Here is a 25,657-nt window from a genome sequence, read left to right as displayed (position 1 = left end):
GAACTCAGCATTAAGCAACAGTTCATTGAAATCAAGAAAAGGAATGAACCAATAAAAATACAGCTGTATAACCATCTGTTAAATATGGCTCCCACCAACCAGCAACGTCTAATGTCTGCTTTTGATGTCCAGGAGGGCAAGATGATCATGAGTCATTTCTTGCCAGCAGTAGCACAGCCCCAGTCTCATGCAGATTATATAAGGACCAATCTTGAGGTCCTTGCTAAAGACATCCACCCAATGGATAAAATTGAGTTGCATAAGCAAACAGGTGAGATGGTCTATGCCTCCTTGGCTGACAAAACACTGGACAATTATAGGGTGGAAAATTATCTTAATAATACAGCTACCCAACTTGAGTTGGAAAGGGCATCATCACAGGCTAAGGACAACAGAATTAGGTCCTTAGAAGATATAATTATTAAGATTGGGCATGATCCCAAAGATATCAAGGGCATCCAGGAGATATTGAAGTTAAGGGATGCAGACATGGCTGCTTTGAAGAAAAAGATCAAAATGCCAGCCACAATCCACCCTCAAACATATGAGGTTTCTCAACAAAGGGATGATCAAGAGGCCTCAAACTTGCTGGTGTCTCTATATAAGCAGTTAATCCAGACACAAGAAAAGCTGGGAGAATCAGAGGCTGCATAGGCAGCATTACAGGCAGCTTTGAAGCAAAGAGAAGAAGGTCAAACCTCCCAGCCTCCTCCTGAAGTGACAAATCTTGAGGAAACTGCTCCAATCACCGTTCCTCCTCCTCAACAAGCAGAACAGGCAGCAAAATCCACTTCGGCAGCACCACCAGCAACAGAGCAGGCCCCAAACCTGGACATGCAGAAGCTGAGGAATGAGATCCAGGCCTTGGAAGCACAAATGACAGAATTGAATGAGGCCAAGGAGAAACTAGCCAAGGTCAATGAAAGATATGATAAATCCAAGCAGTCTGTGGCAGAAAAGGGCAGGGAGATAAAAGCCCTTAAAGACAGGATCAAAGAGCTAGAGAATGAGCTCAAATTAGATAAGGTGGTGGCAGAGCTTAAAATAGTGTTGTGGGCTAACATTGGCCAATCTATAAATGAGCAATGGCAATATATTGAAACAATCCATGAGCAGTTGGACCTCATTCCAAAAGCACAGACTGAAATTCAAAGAGCAAGAGCTGCTCTAAGCAACATGCCTGAGATAGCCACCAGGATGATCAATGTGCTTAACAATAGGACAAGCACTCAGTTGGCTGCCATGGGAATTCCAAACAGAACTGAGCACATTCAGTTAATCAAGCGGGTTCTCACCCTGAGAAACTTAGTGCAGACATTGGAAAGAAGAACCCAGGACATGCAGACTGAGGTGAACAGGTTTATGGAGAAGTTCCAGGTGTTAGAAAACAGAGGGCTCCCTAGCTTACTGAACAGCGCAGGGAGATTGTTCACACATGACTAGTATGCCAAAAGGGTTAACACATTTGCCACAAGTCAGATCAATGAGAAGCCCAGCACCTCAGAGGAAACAGGGCCAGCCACAGGACAGACTCTCTATAACAGAGTAGAAAAATTGTTTTTTATAATGAATGAAATCAAACACCTGTTTGAGGCACCTCCTAATTTTTATAAGTATACAGAGGCAGAGGAGACTATGGATGCAATTCTCAGGCATCAACTACCTACAGTAGACTGGTGGACTAAGGCCATACAGAAAATTTTATAAACAGGAAGCCATTCAACAAATTTTGATCATCGAAAAGGCAAAACTGTCATACACAGGACAGTTTAAAAAGAATCAGCATGCATTAAAGATTAAAGCTGAGCCAACTCAGCAGAAATTTCGGCCAACAAAGCAAAATAGGAAGCTACAGGTGTCCAGGCCGAGAAGCTACAGCAGAGCAGCTCCAAAAGCGCATTTCACAGCATTTATGCAAATCACTCCAACCGACTCAGTGGCCTCCAAAGGCCAAAATATCTTCTGACAAGCATAAAGATGCATTTACTTTGTATTCAATAATGTAATAACTTTCTGATCTAAATATCTTGAAAGGTTGGTGAAGATATTCAATTCTGAGATAACTTAGCACTCAGATATTTTGTAACGACCGATAGTATATATTTGCCCCTCGCACAAGCTTGCAGGGTTGTTGTTGATTTCTCCTGAAGAAGTTTTTATGCTGTAATCCTTTCAGAGTTTAATAAAGAAAGTGATGGAATTTCTCGGATTTCTGAAGTGTTGAATGCGTTCTGGTGTCTGTTGAAAACTGCTGGATTCCTGTGTATTTCACAATACAATAAGTTTCTGTAACTCTCTTTGTTATGTATTTTCGATCTATTAAAATCCATATATGTTTCTAATTTCTAAGTGTTTGACAACAAAGAAAAAGAATAACCTTCAGGACTTATTCATGCAATACCCTGAGTTCAATCTGTGTTGTTAATGAATGTTTTTCTTCAGCTATAATCTTGATAAGTGTAATTCTTAATTGTTGCACTTTCAGAATATATCTTTCACAGTGACCTTTGTTTAAGGAATTCAAGTTTGCTCCTGTGCAACATGTTTCACTTTCACATCACCAGCTTAATAGAGAATTCTTAATTGCTTTCTATTGGCTGACCATGCATCACCACTTAAGTTTAAATTTGTTTGTTTGAGATACACAATAGGCCCTGCAGTCAGAACATCATCACTCCAGCATTTCAAAGCATTTCATAGCTCTAGACTCCATTGCCCAATGTTACACTACTCTCTGAACACTACATCTTAAGCCCTGAAAGAAGTCCTTCAACCAAAACAAAAAACAAAACCTGAGCATAATAGCTAGCCTAAAAACACCATCAAAACATAGACAAATCATAAAGAGAGAGCCCTCTTTGATTACAGTTTGGCTAGGGACTGTGATCCGAAGATTGGTTAGTGGTTACCCCAGCCGTATTCCCTTGGGAGTCATAGGGAACAACCTGGGTGTTAACATAATTGGCGACTCCGCTGGGGACTTCTTAGGATTTTCCAATTTCTATACATCTCTCAAAGCTGCAAATGAAGCCTGAAATCAGTTAGGAGTCCTTCAAAATTGTTTCTGTATCACATGGACAGCTTTAGGGAAGAGCTTTTTCAGTGAGTCTTCATCTCAGCTTTGGAATATATATAGCCATTTCCAAAATCTTTATCCAGTCCTTGCAAATATAAAAAACTTCCTATAAAATCCTAAAAAAACAGTTAGAAGCTGGCTCCCAAGAAAAATCCACGGCATACTAGGGAAAATCCTGACCCTAATCCACCCATCATTGTTGATAATCCAAATACCATCCCTAGAAACATTAGGAGGCAGCAAAAGCAGGAGCAGCCTGCTGATCTAACCTCAGATTCAGATCATCTCAGCCTTATCTCTACCCCATGCAAGGTCCTTTTCCAGTCTACTCCTAGTTCCCCTAGTTCACCATCCACATCTCAAAGTCCTCCTCTCACATCTTCATCCACTGCACATATCCCCTTGACCAACACTATAGGTTCACCCTTACCTATTACCCCTGTAGTACCCACAGTTCCTATTATCCCAGCTACCCCTGTTAATCCTATAAACCCTGTAAATATGGCTAACAGATATGCACCCGTGCAGATACCAGCTAATGCTGCAGCTCTACCCCAAGATTACCAAACCAAAATCTCATATTTTGACTCTAATGGCCCTCTGACAGCTGTCCAGCATGCTAAAGGGATGCAATATCATTTTGAGACCTATGAAATAGATGATGACAGTGTCAGAATGAGGATGTTTGTTCAAAGCCTAACTGGGGATGTAAGAACTTGGTTTAGATCCCTGAATGCAAATTCCATCACTACTCCTGATGAGCTTTATCAAGCCTTTACTAGCAGATGGGAGAAGAAGAAGGATCCTCTGCACATACTTGGTGAATATGACACTATCAAAAGAGGCCCCCAAGAGACTGTTTTGGAGTATTGTGCAAGATTTAACAATGTTTATAACGCAATCCCACAAAATCTAAGACCCCCTCCTGATTTAGCTTTGTACAAATTCCCTGATGGTTTTGACCCTGACATGGCCTATCAGTTGAAGGAAAGAGATCCTCAATCCCTTGCAGAGGCCCAAAGGGTTGCTGTTACAGTGGAAGCCAACCTAATTTCCAAAAGAAACAGAGCAAGGTTGGAAAAGAGGACTGTTCTCAAAGAGGAACCCTCTGCTTTGGATCAAAAGCTCGATGCAATACTCACTGGAATGAAAAGATTGGGTGATAGAGTGGAATCGGTTGAAAGAAAATCATCATGGGAAGCGCCACAAAACAACCCTCCTAGGAATCCAAATTTTAGGAGAACTCGAAACCCAGGCATTGGCAAAGCCAGTGCTGATCAAGACATAAGACCCCCTTTCCAAGAAAATTATGCAGAAACTTCCACATCAATCGAGCCCAATGAAGATCCTGAGATTAATTTAATGGGTCTAGATGGTGAAAGTCAAGTTTTCTTAACACAAGAAGATCATGAGGATGATGAAATCAAACTGTTCCAAACTAAACCAGGTGAATCCTTTGACTTTAAACAAGGCTATGACACTGTTGTCTATGAAGTCCATAAACAATACAAGCTAAGGAGCAGAACTGTGAATATAAATCAGCCTGATAAGATAAAGGATAATCAGCAGCCTAAAAGAGCCATAGTCACAGAACCTAATGACAAAACAAATTCACCTGCAGAGGAAGTGATTATTGAAGAGATCACTGAACCACTGTCCTTAAAACAGCAGCCTGTGGCCACTTCACCCTCTCAACCTAATTTAAATGTTACTCCCCAAGAGATGAGTAAAAGAGGCAAGTCCCAAAGTCAAGATAAAAATCAAGAAGAAGATTTAATGAACAAGGAAAGGACTGTTATCCATAACCCCAAGACCCAACCTGAAAAACCCTTTGACCTAGAAACTAAAATTGGCAAATTAAAGATAGCAATTCCTCTCTCAGAACTAGCCAAGCATGACATCTATAAACTACAGATCAAGAAGTCCCTTCAACTCACTAGCAACAAAGATGATGTCAATGTGCTGGATGACACCCCAGAATTACTGTTCGGCCCAGAAGTGGATGGGAAAACGGTAGTCACAGGGGTGTTACCCTTCTATGTCAGCTTACATATCCATGATAAAATATTACATAATGCAATGTTTGACTCAGGTGCCTCTCACAATCTCATGCCAAAGGCAGTCATGGAGAGGTTGAATCTAGATATAACAAGACCATACAAGGACTTGTTTTCCTTTGACTCCAGCCAAGTCAAGTGTTTAGGTCTCATAAAAGACTTATGTGTGTCTTTGGTTCAATACCCAAACAAAACAATTCTGATGGATGTTGTAGTTGTTGATATCCCACCTAAATATGGGATGCTGTTATCAAGATCATGGGGAGCTAAACTCCAAGGTTCCCTACAATTAGACATGTCATATGCCACCATATCTATTTTTGGGCAACCAAAAAGACTGTACAGAGAAACACTCATGAAATACATGGTCAGCAGTGAAGAAAAGCCTCAACACTTTCCCATATATGCTGTCCATTCAGACATAGACTCATACATTCTCTTCAATAACAGCACAATTCTCCCAAAAAATGATGTTGAAACCAAAATGCTCATACAGGAGGAAGACTCTAATGAAAGAATTACCACCCATGAAACAACAGTCAATCAAATGCTAGACACTGTTGCTGTTCTAAATATCAAGCATACTCAATCAAATGATGAAACTGTCCTAGAAGACAAGCCAGATGAAAAACCAAAGCTTCTACTTACATTGCCAGCCCATGAACAGATCATTAAACCTCCTTCCCAACAGGATATTCTATGGTTCCTTGAATTTGATGGCTCAGTCAACAAATTAGGGGCAGGAGCTGGAGTTTGGGTACACAATAAAGAAAACAGTCATACAGAAGGCAGAGCCTACAGATTAAACTTCAAATGTACTAATAACATGGCAGAATATGAAGCTCTGTTACTAGGCCTCAAGTTAGTAAAGTTCTTACAAGCTGCCAGGGTTTCAATCATGGGTGATTCAGATTTAGTTATCCAACAAGTGAAGGGAAATTTTGTCACCAATGACAAAAGACTAAGGACTTATAGGTCTGTTGTTGCTGAGGTACTAGACTTTTTCTCTAAATTCCAAATCACTAAAATTCCTAGAACCCACAATCTGCATGCTCATAGTTTAGCCACATTTGCAAGTACCTGCAAGCTGCCTTTTGAGCCCCATCATTGTTTTACAGCTGAGGTAAAACACAGACCCTCCATTCCAAACAATTTTAATGATTGGCAAGTATTTGAGGATGACAAGCAAATAAACCATTTTTTAACTCTGCAACAAGAATTTGCAGGATTAAATATTGACACTGATACAGTAAGTCAATCACAAATACTTGATACAGCAAGTCAATCACAAATACTTGATACATCAAGTCAATCACAAATACTTGAAACAGCAAGTCCATCACAAATACAGTTTCAAAAGATTACTCACCCGATATCACCTAGAACAGCAAAACAAATGCTAAATCCAACTATTTTCAGCAAGGAAAACATTCAACAAATTAAACCAATCAGTTATGAAGAAGTGGCCAATGCTGAAACTGACATCATAGAACTGAAAGACAATTTTCTACCAACAGGCCTAACTCCACTAGAGGACATCTTTGACTCAAATGATATTCCCAGAAAACCAAAAATGCAACTCTTAAATGCAACCATTGAAGAATGCAACATCGGTACAATTGACAAACCCAAAATAATTAAATTGTCTGCATCGTTACCTCCTGATCAAAAGCCTAAATACATTGACCTCTTTAAAGAGTTCTAGGATGTCTTTGCATGGAGTTATGAGGACCTAAAATCCTATGATACCTCTGTTATCCAGCATACTATCCCTCTCAAGCCTGATCAAAAACCCTTTAAACAAAAACTGAGGAGAATCAATCTAATGCTTCTCCCAGCAATGGAACAAGAGGTACAGAAAATGTTCGAGGCAGGCATCATAGCACCAATTAGATTCTCTGAATGGATCTCCAACTTAGTCCCTACAAGAAAGAAAACTGGTGAAATAAGGCTGTGTGTGGACCTAAGAAATCTGAACCAAGTATCCCTCAAAGACAACTATCCCTTACCCAAGATGGATCACATTCTCCAAAGAGTGGTAGGGGCCTCAAGGATCTCATTACTGGATGGATTTTCAGGCTTCAATCAAATCCTGGTACACCCTGATGATCAAGACAAAACAGCATTCACAACCCCATCGGGAACTTTCAAATATGTAAAGATGCCTTTTGGATTGAAAAATGCAGGGGCAACATTTCAGAGAGCAATGGATATTGCTTTTGCCAAGGAGATTCATGACTTTTTAGTCATTTACTTGGATGATCTTACACCTTTCTCAAAAACAGACCAAGAACATATAAAACATTTGAGACAGATCTTCCTAAAATGCAGAAAATATGGAATTTCCTTGAATCCCAAGAAATCCCTGTTTGGTTTAGAGGAAGGTAAGCTATTGGGCCACATCATTTCTAAAGATGGCATTAGAATTGACCCAGATAGGATACAGGCTATCCTACAAATGCCCCACCCAAGAAATGTCAAAGAGTTACAAGGATTCTTCGGAAAAATCAATTTCTTAAGAAGGTTTATCCCAAACTTAACAGAACTAATCATATTATTAAATAACATGCTAAAGAAAGATTCAAAAGTCAAATGGACTGTTGAAGCCAATCAAGCCTTTGAAGGTATAAAACTGGCCCTTACCCAAACCCCAGTGTTGACCAATCCTCAGTTTGACAGAGAATTTATCATTTTCTCTTTTTCCTCCCAGCATACTATTGCTGCTGTTATGTTACAGAAAGATGACCAGGGAAATGAGAAGCCAATTGCTTTCTTTAGCAGAGCTCTTAGGGATGCACCTTTAAAATATCAAATCATGGAAAAGCAAGCTTATGCTTTGGTTAAAGCCATTAAGGACTTTAGGATCTACATCCTTTATTCACATATTATAGCTTATGTACCAAGTCCTATTGTCAAAGACATTCTCACCCAAGAAAATTTAGAGGGCAGAAGAGGAAAGTGGATTGCAAACATCTTGGAATTTGATATTGAAATAAAACCTACAAAACTAATAAAAGGGCAAGGTTTGGCCAAACTAATGACAGAAGCAAATTTCCAAGCCTTAGACATCAACCAGCTGGACAGTGAACCGGAGCTGGCGACTCCAAAGATCAATGTAGCCTTTGAACAATCCCCTTGGTACTCTGATATATGTTATGTATTGCAAAACCTGTGTGCTCCCCCAGGATTGTCCAGAACTAAATGTAGGTTCTTAAAAATGAAAGCTTCTAAATTCTGTGTTATGGATGGAAATTTGTTGTGGAAAAACCATGAAGGAATATTGCTAAACTGCCTAATTGAGAATGAAACTGACAATATCATAAAGGAATTTCATGCAGGTGACTGTGGTGGACAACTATACTGGAAGTCCACCGTGGATAAAATATTAAGGGCTGGTTACTACTGGCCCACCATGTTCTCTGATGTCAAGAAATTCACAACCTCATGTCATAAATGTCAAGTGTTTGAGGGAAAGAGACAGTTGCTGCCACTTCCCTTAGGACCTATTGCAACAGAGAGACCTTTTCAACAATGGGGCTTGGATTTCATTGGGGAAATTCATCCCTCATCTTCAGGCCAACATAGATGGATCTTAACAGCTACAGAGTACTTCACCAAGTGGATTGAAGCTGTTCCATGCAGACAAGCAAATGATTCCACTATCATTCAGTTCTTGGAGAACAACATATTGGCTAGATTTGGTTGTCCTGACAAAATAATAACAGACAATGCCGCTGCTTTCAGATCCAAGAAGATGGTGAATTTATGCCATAAATTTCACATCACCTTGGGCCATTCTACTGCATACTATCCCCAAGGAAATGGCCTTGCTGAGTCATCAAATAAAAGTCTGGTAAACATCATAAAGAAAGTGCTAGAAGAGAACAAAAAGAATTGGCATAAGAAGCTTGTGAATGCTCTATGGGCAGATAGACTAACAACCAAAAGATCAATTGGGATCAGCCCATATGAGTTGGTTTATGGATTAGAAGCCAAATTCCCCTCATCACTAGGGATACCTGTTATGAAACTTCTTCAAGAAAGCCAAGCTGAACCAAATGATATGCAAAGAAGAGTTAATCAAATCATATGTTTACAGCAAACTAGAGACCAAGTTTTCAGCAGAGTTCAAGTTCTACAAGAAAAATTAAAGAAGGCCTTTGATAGGAAAACCAAGGCAGAAGATTTCAACATTGGTGACAAAGTCCTCAAGTGGGATTCAAGAAGAGAGGATAAGGGAAAACATGGAAAATTTGATTCCCTTTGGAGAGGACCATTTGCTGTTCAAGCTGTACAAGGAAACAACACTTACTTCCTTAAAGGTCTTAATGAAACTGAGTTGGATGAAGGTCCTGTGAATGGCAGGATGCTGAAGCACTATTTTGAATATCACCCATAAGTGCAGCCTGAGTTTTCCCTTGTACATATCCAAATGTATATATTATTTTCTGTCAACATGTAAAGATGCAATTTCTCAAAGTTTTCTTAAACTGCCAGCAAAAGGTGAATAGAATCAGAGGTCTACCAAGAAGAGAAGCACACAATATTGGCATTCCAAAGCAGCAAACTTCAAGATTGGCAAGGGCAGTCAAGGGGCAAGGCAATCTGACCTGCTGTTCTTGGTCTTTCAAATGAAAAACCATCCCCATGTGGAGCCACTGTTAGCTACCTATACCAATAGGTTTCATATTTCATGATTGGCAATGAAAAGGTCCAAATATGCTCTGCTTTGATGATTCAAAGATCACATATTTCCAAGAGAATATAATCTGTGCTTATAGCTTGATGTGGACTCAAATTTTGATGGATGGTCCAACAGCCTAATCTGGATCATGCCATGTTTTGAATTTTCAGTTGTAGAATAGAGAAAGAAGTCTGTCCAAACTGTTTAATCTTGGCAGACAAGTAGTTTAGGTAGAGAAGAAAAGGCTCCCAACAGCTTAACCTGGGACCTTGGAAGAAATAAGGGTAGAAGTAGATATAAAAACAAAAGAAAAAGCCAAAGAAAAGAAAAGGCAAGTAAGGGTCTGCAAGCCTAAGTGCACCCTCCAAGAAGAAACAAAAAATGCTAGGCAAGTAGATGGGTAGGCAGTTGGGGTTGTAGAAGTATCATTCCTTACAATTGAAGGTATGCTAGCCTATTTCACAAAGCAAAGTCGATGGATTGGGAAGTCTTTCTTCTCCATCAGGTTGCAGCAAGCAAAGAAGCATGTCTAACTTCCCAATTTTCCCCTCTCCATTCATTACTAACATCCCCTCATCAGTTGATATTCATGAAAGAATTGGTAGTTTTTAGTGGTTCTTAGTCCTATTAGAAGCCACATTTCTTGTCTAAAACTCTTTTAATTTTGATCTACTCCTTAAGCTAAGTGTTTAGTCAATTTAGTTGTTGTCTAAATTGCTATCATAAATTGTCAACCAGGGGCTCGTAAGCTGATGAAGTGAAGGTGTACTATATGTACTTAAGCAACCTCTTAGATCTTTTTGTCATTTGGGGGTGTTGTTTGTGGTCAATCTATCTTCCTAAGATGGAATGGAGGTTTTATAAACAGATGAGTGATAGTGTGTGTAAGGTGATTTCTAAATGAGTGAGTGTGTGTTGCTAGTGGTTTCTAACTACCTTCTAAGCTTTGCAAAAAGAAAAGAGATTGAAAGAAATAACTTGAAATGAACTGAAAGCAAAGAACCACTTTCTAATGGCACTAGTCACTACTCATGCTGCTGCAAATAAAAAGGTAAGAAAAACCACTTTAAAGACCAATGATAATGTTCATCTCTTCCTAACACTCTGCTTCCAACATATAGTACTATGTAAAACACGATTAAGAAGTAGTTAGAGATAAGTCTAAAAAGTGATAAAGCTCTAAATGACAAATTATAACACCACTGTGCCTTTCTCCAGCATTCTGCTTCCAACATACATTGTTATGTGTAACAAGTGAAGAAAGAGTTAGTGATATAAGCCAAAACTACTCAAAGCAAGCTGTAATTTATTAGTATTCTGATCTCTTAAAGATGAACAACTTATGATAAGGAGACCATCAATATGTTAGCATACAGCTTGAGAAACTAAACTAGAAATTAAGCTAGAAAAACAGAGTAAAGGCAGCAACTATGAATATGACAACTGAAAATACCATCAGAGATAAAGCAAATACAACAAAGACACACAATCCCGGGCTAATACCTGCAGAAAACAATCCTGATCAGTCAAAGTAAATGCTGGAAATGAAATGACAGCGAAAGTAAATCAAAACTGTACATGTTTTAAAGAAAAGGAAAATTGCTGAATTTGAAAGAAGGAAATGGCAAGAACATGAAGATAAAGTTACTGTACAAAGGCTGTTATGAATGGGGGACCTCCATCCACAAAACCCAAGGAAAGATCAACTACCTGAAGTCAAAACAACACAGTCTTTTATTAACTCATATGCAGAAATTACAGTAAAAAGTGCTGAAACAGCAGCTTCAAAACAGAGCTTCTGGATACGCTAAAATTGCAGCAATTACATAAACAAAATAACTAAAGACTAATCCTTAAGCGTACGCAGACGCTAGATTTATAGGCGTATGAACAATTGCCTACTGCGTAAAACATGAAACGAGAAATTAACTAACAGTCATGCTGATTAAATGGTTCAGCAACACGTAAACAGGTCCGTGTGCGTTCTGGAGGGTACGTTCGTCATGGAGGTTGAATCCAAGGTTGGATCCTGTCTCCCATAACCTGCGTAGCGTGGAGGAATCGCCATCTGGAGTGACGCGACCTTTCAGCTTACGCAACACCGTTTGAGTTGGCTCTGTTGACCGAAGTTTGATCCAGGTTGACCGGAGGTGTACGTGGTGTTGTTGACTGAACCAATAGGATAGGAACCTTTAACACCTTCATTCCCACGTGCCCATGTGATTCGTTTTGCAAAATGACACGTGGAACATAGAGATCAATGAAAAGGCTGCGGAATGACCAAATAGCTGCGGAATTGCTGAATGGCTGCGGAATTGCCAGACAGCTGCGGAATCTCTGTGCATATGTCAAAAATCTAGACAAACAGTCAAACATTAGCAAAGTTAACCAATCATACTTAAAGACATCAAATGTAATGATCTGGGTAGGTTTATGAGGAAAATAGGGCAAAAGAGAGGGATAAATGAGGAAAAGCTGTAGGTAATGATGGATAATTAGGTGCAAGTTAGAGGCTCTACATACCCCCACTACGAGGGTGTTGCATGTCCTCATGCAACAAAAACATTGTTTAATCTACCTGCTGAGATGCCTCTGCTAAGACATCTAGTCTTCTCCTCTTCCTCTGTGTAGCCACATTGACTCTTGGTTTCCTCACCAAGCATCTGAATTTTAGATTGACCAAAGCTCCGCTTAGCTTCCTGCATTTCTTCTTTAACTTTCTGTTTTTCCTTTGCCAAAGGCCTAGATGAAGCATGGTATTATCGTGGATCATCTTGTCTACCTTAGCTTGCTCCTTCAATTTTTCAGTCTCTTGTATGATGTGGCGATTTAAAACTTCAAGCTCAAAATTTTCCTGTTTGAGTGAGTGAATTTGCTGCTCAAGAGGTAGAACAGTGCTTGGACCAGCAGCAGCTTGTTCTAACGTCTCCAGGTAATTATAAACCTTCTGCTGATCTGGGTCAATCTCTGGTGACTTCTTTGGACTAGGCTCATGCTCAAATTCAGGTTCATGCTCAAAAGGACTTTCCTCATGTGGAGGACTAGTCTCATCATGCTCAATATGTGGAGGACTTTTTTCAAAGTCAAGTCTTGTAGCAACCTTTTCAGGTGTGCTCAAGTCAATGATGAGTGACTTTTTATCCTTTGTGGCCCCCATTTTGCCTTGTAGCCTGCTGCTCCTTCTCACAGTGGTGATGCTCTGTTTTTCCTTTTGTTTCTTTTGCTTTTGTTTTTGCATCTTCTTGGAAAGGGCAGCCTCATGAAGTTGGGCCAATCTATGTGCTAATGGCTGAGTGTCCTCTTCACTGGAATTTTCAGGAGTAAGGTAGGTTTCTTGGGCTATAGCTTTTTCTTTATCTTTCTTTTGTCTCTTCCTACTCTCCTTTTTCTTTTGAGCAGCTTCTTGGACAATTTCTTGCAGGGTTTCTGTAATGATTTCTTGGGCTGTTTGGTCAATGTCTACAGCAGGCTCAGGGTCATTTTCTTCTTCAGAATGATGTGCAGCAATTTCTTCTTCAACAAGGTCTTGGACAGTTTCTTCTTGGACAACAGTTTCTGGGGTAATTTCCTCTGTTCTTTTCCTTCTACTCTTTTTAGGCACTTGAGGTGAACCACCAGAGGCTTCCCCTATCTCTTGGAAATGATTTCTTACAAGAAATATTTCCCATGTGTCTCTTTTTGCTTTCAATTGTTCTTCAACTAGTATCTTGACAAGCCCATGATGGTACAAATGTGGCTCAATGTTTCTTGGGTTTCTTTGGACTATTGAGCACATTTTTCTAAGGCTTGAGAGTAAAAAGTATGGAAGGTTAATGTCATGATCTCCTAAGAAATGCATCATAACTTTGGCATGATAGACATACAAAACTCCAAATCTTCCTTCACATGTAAAGAATTTCTGTATTAACAGAAGCAAAGTTGTCCATTCTTCTTTGACAAGACTAACAGGGATTCCCTTTGTAAAAATGCTAGTGTCCATACCTGGATTTTTCAGAATTTGCTTCCATTGCTGGTCTTGTACTGATCGGTTTTTGAACCATCTCTCCCCAGTTTGTGGTAGTGAAGTGGCTTGTGCCAAACTGCTTTCGGTGACTGTAAATTTCAGATCTCCTATCTCCACTTGGTTGTCTTTGTCTCTGAAAGAACGTGCAAAAGTCTTCGTGACCTCTCTATGATAACCCTTGAATTTTTGGATGCACTGGAGCCAATTTGCCTTCTGCAAAGCGTCTTTGACTTGGGGATATCCTTCCAGAAATTTAGAGCCCTCTGGCTCTGCCCTCAAAAGTTTACCCATCAGCTCTCTCACAGCTCTGTTTTAATTCTTTGGAAAAAGGGTTATACGGCTTCAATAGTGGCTTCAACACAATAGATTTACGGCTTCAACACAACAGCCATAATGCACTCACAACAGTGGTCAAATTTTAGCAGAGGGGAAAACAGAGTATGGTTACGGTGGCAGAGTAGTGAATAAGGCAGAGCAGTGGAAAACAAGGGAAATGCGGAAGTGAATCAACAGCGTCAATGAGATTATGCGTAGGAGGGTTATGAATAATGGGAAGAAACGGTTAAGTCCCTTAGACATCGGTCATGAGTGTACATTTGGCTGTGGAATCATAATGCAGAGAGCCGTAGTACAATTGTCTACGTCACTCAGGTACAGGAATTTAAATGGAAGAGCAGCCGTGCTTGAGTTTTAAAAATCGTGATGAATAGGGACTATCAAGGTTGAGGGATACGTGGATTTCCGGTCGAGTAATGGAAAGGACTGGTAATCATTACATTAAATGGCTGAAAACACAATCCGTAAACCATGCAAAATGTTATAACCGTAAGTTTAGAAATTAGCTCATACCTCATGTATCCGCGCTTTGATTCCTTTTGCTCATCTGTGCTAACCTTTCATTGCTTATTGCTGCTACATGACCTTTTTTCAATTTTTGCTGATGACTTTTGGACTGCAGATTCCTTCCTAAACAGACTGTGTTTTTTTTTTTTTTTTACAGGTGCAGAAAGTGTATCGGCTGCGGAATTGTGATGTTGGCTGCGGAATTGCTCCTCAGCTGCGGAAACTGCAGTGATACCCTTCTGTCTGCACAAAACAACTTTAGCTGTGTGAAATAAATCTGACAATGACTTTATTGGTGAGATGGAATGTAATGGATGGATGGATGGAAAGAAATGAGGTGGAGTGAGAATGATTGGATGAATGAGATGGTGAATGAAATGGATGAAATAATGAAATGAGATGGAACAAGGAAAAGAGGGATTTTTTTTTTTGGAAAATGTGAGGTGTCAGGTGACCCTGATTTTCACCTCAGATTTTCTGCATAGGACTGCCAATTAGAGACTGGTTTTCAGGCCTATACTTTTTTTTCTTTTTTCTCTTTTTTTTTTTTTCAAAAACCAAAGATTAGGCTGATGGAGGAGAAGAATCCTTCTCCACCAACCTGATTGCAGAATCTTCTTTAAACAGCTTGACAAATTCCTCTTTTGAGAGTGGCTTTTGGTAGATCTTCAAGCAATGGCCATTCACAATAAGAGGAGTATGAAATTCATCAATAGTTTTCACTTGAACTGCTCCATTACTAAAGACTTCATCAACCTCATATGGCCCAAGCCAATGAGTTTGAAATTTTCCTTTGAAGTCTTTAAACTTTGAATCAAACAATAGAGCCCAATCTCCTTTCTGAAACTTTCTTTCTTTGATGTGACGATCATGCCATTTAGTTCTTTGGTGCTGAACTAGATCGGTCCTTAGAATTGCATCTTGTCTTATTTCATCTAGCTCATTAAGCTGGTCCATTCTGTGTTTTTGGGCTTCCGAGAGGCTCATCCCAAATTGGACTGCCATCTTGAAGGTCTTGATTTGGAACTCAATGGGGAGCAAGACTTCCTTCCCATAAACAAGTTCATAGGGAGAATGTCCTGTTGTGTTCCTCCATCTAGTTCTATAGGCCCATAAGGCTTCAGGAAGCCTTTCCGCCCAATCTCTTCTATGAAGATGAACAGTCTTGGTGATAATGCCTTCAAGAACTTTATTGGTAGATTCCACTTGGCCATTTGATTGCTGATGGTATGGAGTAGATGTTCTGTGCTTGATCTTATATTCCTCCATCAGCTTCTCCATCAATTTAGATGTAAATTGGCTTCCCTGATCTGTCACAATTTCCCTTGGGACACCAAAACGAGTGAAAATATCCTCAAAAAGAAATTGAACAACTGAATTTTCAGTGGCAGAAGGCAAAGCTTTGGCTTCTACCCACTTAATAACATAATCAATACAAACCAGTATATACTTCTTTTGCTTTGATGGTGGATTAATTGGTCCAACAAAATCTAGAGCCCATTTCTCAAAGGGTTCGATGCATACCTGAGGCTGTAGTGGCATTTCATTTGAAGGAGTTGGTCTCCCAACTCTTTGGCAACTGTCACACCTTCTAACATACTGCTTTTCATCTTTAAAGAGAGAAGGCCAATAATATCCTAGAGAAAGGATTTTATAGGTTGTCCTCTTATCAGCAAAGTGCCCGCCGCATGGTTCATCATGACATGCCTTAAGGATGTCAGGCATTTCATCTTCCCGAACACATCTTCTGATTATACAATCTGGCCCTGTTTTGAACAATTCATTAGAAATCCAAGAATAATGTGAACTCTCCTGAATGATTTTCCTTTTCTCATTAGGAAATAAGTGTAGAGGTAGCTTCCCTGTAACTAGATAATTAGCCATATCCGCATACCAAGGAATCTTGGTAGTTACTGCAAACAAGTATTCATCTAGAAACTTATCTTCTACTGGAGAATCTTCATTAGTGTTTTGGATTCTAGACAAGAAATCAGCTACTGTGTTTTGTTTTCCAGGTCTATCTAACACAGTAATGTTGAATTCTTGTAAAAGTAAAAGCCATCTTGTAACTCTGCCATTAGTAACAGGTTTGTTCATTAAATATCTTATGGCAGAGTGATCAGTGTGGAAAAAGGTTTCATAGCCGGTTATGTAGTGTCTAAACTTGTTAATCGCATGTACTACAACTAAGAACTCTTTTTCTGTAACAGTATAATTTAACTCAGTGGGAGTCAAATTTTTACTGGTGTAATAAATGGAATAAGGGATCAAATCTTTTTGTCCCAAAACAGCTCCTAGAGCTGTATCTGAAGCATCAGTAGAAATGTGGAAAGGGAGTTTCCAATTTGGCCCCCTTAAGATGGGTGCTTCAGATATTCTAGTCTTTAAAGCTTCAAAGGCAGACTGACACTCAGGATCCCATTTAAACTCACAGTCTTTGGTAAGCAATTTGAAAAGAGGAGATGCTATCTTAGTGAAGTTTTCAATAAACCTTCTGTAATATCCAGTAAACCCAAGAAAACTTCTAACATCTTTCTGGCAATTTGGAACAGGTAACTTAGAGATGACTTCTACTTTGGATCTATCAACCTTAATCCCATCTCCTGAAATATGATGTCCTAAAACAATCCCTTCAGTAAACATCATAAAACACTTTTCATGACTTAAAGAAAGATTTGTTTCCTTACATCTTATCAGTACTTTTTCCAAATTTTCCAAAGCTTCTTCAAATGTATTACCATAAACTGTGAAATCATCCATGTAGACCTCTACACAATCATGAATTAGATCTGAAAAAATTCCTAGTACATCCCTTTGAAATGTAGCAGGTGCACTGCACAATCCAAAAGGGAGTACTCGGTAGGCAAAAGTTCCCCAAGGACAAGTAAATGTGGTTTTGTCTTGATCTTCAGGTGCTACCTGAATTTGATTATACCCACTAAAACCATCCAAGAATGAGAAATACTTTTTACCTGCTAAAGTGTCTAGTACCTGATCAATAAAGGGTAGAGGGAAATGATCCTTTAAGGTTGCCTTGTTCAATTCTCCATAATCAATGCAAACTCTCCATTTACCATTCTTTTTGGGTACTATAACCAAGGGAGAAACCCATTGGCTATCTGAAATGGGGTAAATGAAGTTTACCTTGAGTAATTTCTGGAGTTCTTCTTTCACAATTTCCCTAAGGTTTGGATTCATCCTTCTCTGTGGTTGCCTAATAGGTCTGCTGTTTTCTTCAATATAGATGTGATGAATACAAGTCTTAGGATCGATTCCTTTCATGTCAGTGTATTCCCATGCAAATGCAGTGGAATGTTTTTGCAAAAGTTTGGTTAATTCTTCTTGTTGTGGTCTTTCCAAGTTTCTGTTAATGTTCAATGTTTTTCCTGGAAGGATTTCAACTGTAGAACTACCAAACTCTTCCATTGAGAAGAGAGACATCTGTCTAGAGGAGAGATATTCAATGTCTGCATCTAACTGAAACTGTGTAGAGTCATATTCTAAAGGTAGTTCAAAATTTTCTAATGTATTTAGAATTTGACTGTCTTCACTGATCTCAGAGATGGTTAGAACAGGTTGTATAGTATCCTCTCATCGACCCACTCATCTTCTCCTATTTCTGTTATTGCCTTTGCTGGAGGATACAAGTTGAATTTCTTGGTGGAATTACCATCTGATATATACATGTCCCCATACCTACAACTGATAAAAGCATCAGCTGTTGCTAGCCAAGGTCTTCCTAAGATAAGAGGATGTCCTCCTAGATTGTTCTTGGGAGTTAAAATCATAAAATCAACTAGATATTCCCAAGAGTCTAGGGAGACTGGAATGTCTTCCAATACACCATCAGGTTTAATGATTGATCGATCTGCAAGTTGCAGTAAAGTAGGTGTAAAGAGAAGGTTAGGAAGTTTTAACTGATCCATGGTCTGTCTACTCATGATGTTGATAGCGGCTCCTAAGTCAATCAAAGTATTTGGGATTTCAACCCCATTAATATGAGTTTTGACAATAGGGCTACCGGGATCCACATACTTCTGCATGGTAATCTTACCCATCATAATGTCTGCAATTTTTCCAACTAGATGTATCCTTTTGGTATCTCTGGTTCTCTTTCCTGTTTTCTTTAAACTCAACTCCTTTATTGTCTTTGCTAGAATGGGAATTTCCTTAATGGCTTGTAACAAGGGAATCTTGATAAAGACATTCTTCAATTCATCTAGAAAACTATAGTCAGGCAGCCAAATTTGCTTTTCCACTCCTTTGTCAATTTGTAATCTTTCAGGAAAAGGAGGTGTAGCTAAAGATGTAGGTTGCTCAACTATGGGAGTTGTGGGGGTTGATTCTTTTTCTTTTTCTTTTTGGATATTTTGGTTTTGAAGTGATGCTTCAGAACCCTTATTGACTTTGAGAGATTCTTCCTCAGAAATGCTTGGTTGTTGAACACTTGTAGAAGGTTGATCTAGGATTCTACCTGATCTGAGTTGTACTTCATTGAGAGGAACAACCATATAGGTAGGGAATGGTTGACCTTCCATCATGTAAGCATTTTGAGGGTTCCTATTATTTGGATTTGGTAATGGCTGAGAGGGAAGTTGATTTGACTTCTGCTGGGATTGAAGCAAGAGTTGAGAATTTTGATTTTGTGGAGGAGGTTGTTGTTGTTGAGGGTATGGCAATGATAGTTGTTGACCTTGATTTGGAAGTTGTGGAGCTTGCTGATTCTGAAAAGATGGAGGATATTGATAGAATTGAGCAAGTCTCCCATAAGGATTTTGCATGCTTTGCATCCATGCTTGAAAAGGATTTTGAGGTTGAGGCCAAGGTTGTTGCCAAGGATTCCAATTTGGTTGGGATTGAAAATTCATAGAGTTGTTAAACCCTTGATTCTGTTGCCCTTGCCAAGGTCTCCTTGCAACAAAACAGAGAGATTCAAGTGTATTTGGATCCTCTTGAAAGACTGCTTTGAGGCCAAGAATTGAAGGACAATCCTTGGTCTCATGAGTTTCTGAGCAAATTACGCATGTTTCTACAACGTGTGCATCCAAGGGACATTCCCTTAAAGCATTTTTCTTTCTACATTTCAGGCAAAAAATGGCCAAAGCCTCGGCTTCTGCTTTTTGTTTATTGTGAATCTTAAGGGTATCTAATTGTTCACTAAGACTCCCTAAGATGTCAGTTTTGAATTCATCAAGCATATTGCCGATTTCAGCCCTACTTACTGATCATGTTGCAGATTTATTTGCTCTAAGGAGAGAAGGATCTCTAGGCCCTTTTTGAGTTTTTGATTTGCCCCTTGAGAGATGGATACATAGTTCTGCTATATCATTGAGTGAAAGTTGAGATATATCCCCTTTCCCCATCATATTCAAGATATCTATCCATTCATCCCTAATGGCTTTTAATAGGAGGGCTTTTAAGGTCTCTTCATCCAAGTTACTCATTTTTGCTCGTTTCAGGTTATATTGAAATCTTTCAAGTAAATCTTCTAAGCTCTCATCTTCTCTCTGTATCATTTTAAATACCTCGTCCTTGTGATTAGTAGGCATACAATAGTCCAAATACCTATCCAAAAATGTTTGTTTCATTTCATCCCAAGACCTAATGGATTGAGTGAGTAACCCCATGAACCATTTCAAAGCTTGATCTTTCAGTGTTGAAGGGAACAGTTTGAGTTTCTGAGAGTCATCCAGATAGTCATAAGTTCGACACACAACTTCAAACTCAAATAAAAATGTTTCAGGGTCCTCAGTTCTTAACCCATGGAAATTTGGGAGGACAGATGGCGATATGTTTTTCATAGTGGCTCGGGAATCCTCATTAACAATGGGAAACCCAAATGAGTTATCCCCATCTCTATTTCCTCCTCCAAGGGGACCTCTACCTCCTCCATTATTGTTGTTGTTATTTCCTCCTCCTCCTCTACCTCTACCTCTACCACCTCCTTCTTCCTCTGCCATGATGGTTCCACTAGGGATTTCAAAATCTCTTGGTTCCTCTACAAAGGGTGAATGAGAAGAGATTTCTCCTTCTTCTTCAGGTGATTCTACTTCCTCAATTACAATTGGTCTTTCTGTAGGAGAAAGAGAAGAGTCTCTTCCTGGTTCAAATTCAATAGAAGGTGTGGGAGAGTCAATTCTTGGCTCTTGAATTCCAAGAATTCTAGGACTAGGAGTGTCGGTTGGAGATAAGGGAGGTGTCTCTTGTCTATCCCTTGAAGAAGATGGACTTGTAAAAATTGAACTTCGAGCTCTAGCTAAAAACCTTCCCCTAGAATCTCTAGCTCTATGCATGTCATTTTTTTTATTATTTTTCTTCAAGTCAAGTTAATAGTTCTTTTTCTGATCTTCCAGGTCACTCTAGGTGCAAGAAGAGAGCATACTCAAGAAACTACTAAATCAATAACTTTCTCTTTTCTGATCCTCCAGATCACTTTGAAGTGCAAGAGGAGAGCATACTTTGATAGGTTATCAACTTCTTTCCTTGAAATTTTATGTTTTTTTTTTCTAAGAATATGGCTACTTAATTTCACTTCCCCGGCAACGGCGCCAAAATGTTTAGTCAATTTAGTTGTTGTCTAAATTGCTATCATAAATTGTCAACCAGGGGCTCGTAAGCTGATGAAGTGAAGGTGTACTATATGTACTTAAGCAACCTCTTAGATCTTTTTGTCGTTTGGGGGTGTTGTTTGTGGTCAATCTATCTTCCTAAGATGGAATGGAGGTTTTATAAACAGATGAGTGATAGTGTGTGTAAGGTGATTTCTAAATGAGTGAGTGTGTGTTGCTGGTGGTTTCTAACTACCTTCTAAGCTTTGCAAAAAGAAAAGAGATTGAAAGAAATAACTTGAAATGAACTGAAAGCAAAGAACCACTTTCTAATGGCACTAGTCACTACTCATGCTGCTGCAAATAAAAAGGTAAGAAAAACCACTTTAAAGACCAATGATAATGTTCATCTCTTCCTAACACTCTGCTTCCAACATATAGTACTATGTAAAACACGATTAAGAAGTAGTTAGAGATAAGTCTAAAAAGTGATAAAGCTCTAAATGACAAATTATAACACCACTGTGCCTTTCTCCAACATTCTGCTTCCAACATACATTGTTATGTGTAACAAGTGAAGAAAGAGTTAGTGATATAAGCCAAAACTACTCAAAGCAAGCTGTAATTTATTAGTATTCTGATCTCTTAAAGATGAACAACTTATGATAAGGAGACCATCAATATGTTAGCATATAGCTTGAGAAACTAAACTAGAAATTAAGCTAGAAAAATAGAGTAAAGGCAACAACTATGAATATGACAACTGAAAATACCATCAGAGATAAAGCAAATACAACAAAGACACACAATCCCGGGCTAATACCTACAGAAAACAATCCTGATCAGTCAAAGTAAATGCTGGAAATGAAATGACAGCGAAAGTAAATCAAAACTGTACATGTTTTAAAGAAAAGGAAAATTGCCGAATTCGAAAGAAGGAAATGGCAAGAACATGAAGATAAAGTTACTGTACAAAGGCTGTTATGAATGGGGGGCCTCCATCCACAAAACCCAAGGAAATATCAGCTACTTGAAGTCAAAACAGCACAGTCTTCTATTAACTCATATGCAGAAATTACAGTAAAAAGTGCGGAAACAGCAGCTTCAAAATAGAGTTTCTGGATATGCTAAAATTGCAGCAATTACATAAATAAAATAACTAAAGACTAATCTTAAGCGTACGCAGACGCTGGATTTATAGGCGTATGAACAACTACCTACTGCGTAAAACATGAAACGAGAAATTAACTAACAGTCATGCTGATTAAATGGTTCAGCAACACGTAAACAGGTCCGTGTGCGTTCTGGAGGGTACAGTCGTCATGGAGGTTGAATCCAAGGTTGGATCCTGTCTCCCATAACCTGCGTAGCATGGAGGAATCGCCATCTGGAGTGACGTGACCTTTCAGCTTACGCAGCATCGTTTGAGCTGGCTCTGTTGACCGAAGTTTGATCCACGTTGACCGGAGGTGTACGTGGCGTTGCTGACTGAACCAATAGCATAGGAACCTTTAACACCTTCATTCCCACGTGCCCATGTGATTCGTTTTGAAAAATGACACATGGAACATAGAGATCAATGAAAAGGCTGCGGAATGACCAGATAGCTGCGGAATTGCTGAATGGCTGCGGAATTGCCAGACAGCTGCGGAATCTCTGTGCATATGTCAAAAATCTAGACAAACAGTCAAATATTAGCAAAGTTACCCAATCATGCTTAAAGACATCAAATGTAATGATATGGGTAGGTTTATGAGGAAAATAGGGCAAAAGAGAGGGATAAATGAGGAAAAGCTGTAGGTAATGATGGATAATTAGGTGCAAGTTAGAGGCTCTACACTAAGTTATTTTAAAAAAAAAATCTTAGTGTTATCTCCCCTCATCCACTCCTTTTCATCCATATTAACCCTAACTCTATTATGTAACTCCTCTATATTACCCTTTCCCTAGTATTATAACACCATGGTGTATAAACCCCAAACATTGTATAAATATCCCTCCCCTTGGCATTATAGCCATATGTCTTCTGTCAGGGATCAAAATGGCGTCTGGTCACTTTGTTGAACCTAAGTCTAACCCCCTCCCCTCTTCTGAATCCATTTGGCCCATTAAACCTTCGTTTGTGAAGAAAAACCTTATAAAAACCCCCTCCTACCCATAAACCCCTTTGAAATTGTGAAATAACCCAAAAAACCACCTTTTGCCACTTAACCAAAGTATCCGCCGGCATTGTTATATTTCCAAAATACATTGAAAAACATTGTAAAACACCATATCCTAATGTTTTCCGCCGGGCGCAAATTCCAAAACAAATAATAAATTAATCCCGCCCCCCATCCGTATTGTCCGATCACATCACTCTTCCGTCAACCGTCGGATCAGACCCATGTGATCCGACGGCCCTCGTTCATATCGGAGCGGCCTCGACGTCCGACAGATACCTTCCGATATCTGTCCGAAGGTGATGTCAGGCGCCCGCCACGCGCCTTCCCCACAATGCATCGGAGGTACGCCTGACACATTCCACCTCCGTAGCTATAGCGGTGCGATATAAAACCGCTAACCGTTTCCGGTTTCGGTCGATCCGCTCATCCAATGTCATCCCCATGTCATTGCCATCCCGCCATCGCGTCAACCTTTTGTCTGCCCCTGTGCCAATGTGTCTGCCACCGCATCATCTCCGTGGACCAATAGTAGCTCGCCACCTCACCCGATGACGTCATGCTGATGTCATCCGACCTTGACCCCACCTGATGACATCATGCTGACGTCATCCAAAAAACGCGCCAATATGCCAAAAATCCATATTTAGGCCAATTTTCGCGTTTTTTCACACTTTTTTCCGCAAGAGCTGTTGCTTTCTCTGCATGATTTTATGTCCAAATTATACCACCTTTGCTGAAATCGACTCAGAGACATCCAGCGCGCTATTTCCACTGTCATCCGTGACCATTGCTCGCTCTTTACCAGGTATTCTCCATTGTAAATTCTTCATATGCCTACTTTGTCTGTGAATTCCCTCAAAAGAGCTTAAACGACAAAAACTCCCAAAATTCACCGGCGAAATCTTGGTGCCTATCCCCCATTTGCAACTGTGAGCTCGAAAAACACTAGCTGAGCCTTGTTTGCCCATATTTTTTCACAGAAACTGCACTTTGTTCGCGCAATCGCGAAACAACTTACTCAAACCGTACCTACCTGTTAAAAAAGACAGATTGAGACCACACATTGGTCTTATTCGCACCTTAAACAGTATTTCAATTGCTGCAGCCATTTCACTCACCCTCTGTGCCATACAATTCACATTTTTTGAAGAAAACTCTTTGTGTTGCTCTGCATAGCAACTCCATCCATAATCTCAGGTGAAATCATGGATCCACCAGTAGCTCCAATAGCATTGAACATTGCTCCATTAAATGCCCCTCAGAGACAATTGGAATGGCAGTCTCTGGCAGACATGGACTATCAGATTTCAGAGGAAATGCTGATGGGTACTAAGTTCCACCTCCACTTGCTCAATGAATTGAAGGCCAATCATGAGGCTGGAACAGATGTGCTGGGCATATGGGACTCATTCCTCCCTATTTTTAAGCTCCCTCAAGTTAACCAATTCCCTGATTTGATCCATCTGTGTGCTGAAAACTATGACCCCACTCAGAGGGCAGTTCTTGACCCTTCAGGATCAGCTGTGTTTTATGTCACCCCAGAAGCTATCAAGGATATGCTCTGCTTCAGGACTGAGAAGAAACTGGTCCCTCTATCACTTGTAGACCTGATAAATCAAGGAGCCAGAATGACAGATGCTCAGGTCACCAAACTAAACCAGCTATACATTGGCTCTGACTCTGTGAAGTATCCTCCTATCAATCAAGTATACCTCAACCAACTGGGCAGAGATCTGGCTGACATGATTAGTCCCATTTTGGGCTACAACTCCATTGAGTTTGTGGATCAAACTGTGCTGGTAATCATGCTCATGTTTGCTCCTGGCAAGTCTCCTATCTGCTATGACTATGCCACCTATATAGCAGACAAAATACATGAGCAACTAATGAACCTGGCAAGAGAAAGAGTGTTCAGGTATACCTCCTACATTCACCACTTGATCTTATATCATCAACATCAGAAATTCTCTTTCCCAATCAAAAGAGAGGATGCCCAAGGCAATCCAAGATCAGTGGTCTATTGGTCATCTGTTTTCCACTGTAGAGGTGAAACTCATTATACTTATTGTGAGTTCATAGATCAGTTCATCCACCCAGCTATGTCAATGATGATGGGCTCACCTCCTCCGAGGCTCACAGATGAAATGCAAAGGATCCGGCAGTTATCCAAATCATACAGCATTGGGGACCGGTATTTTTACCAGCACCACACCATCATCAGGATGTATGGGTGTGAACTGCCTCCCTACAGACTACCCAGATATGTGTCTATGAGGCTATT

This window comes from Pinus tabuliformis, chromosome 2_1, assembly GCF_031772625.1.
Source record: "Pinus tabuliformis cultivar Carrire ecotype Pingquan chromosome 2_1, CPIR1, whole genome shotgun sequence".
Taxonomy (NCBI): Eukaryota; Viridiplantae; Streptophyta; class Pinopsida; order Pinales; family Pinaceae; genus Pinus; species Pinus tabuliformis.
This window is presented reverse-complemented; position numbering follows the sequence as displayed.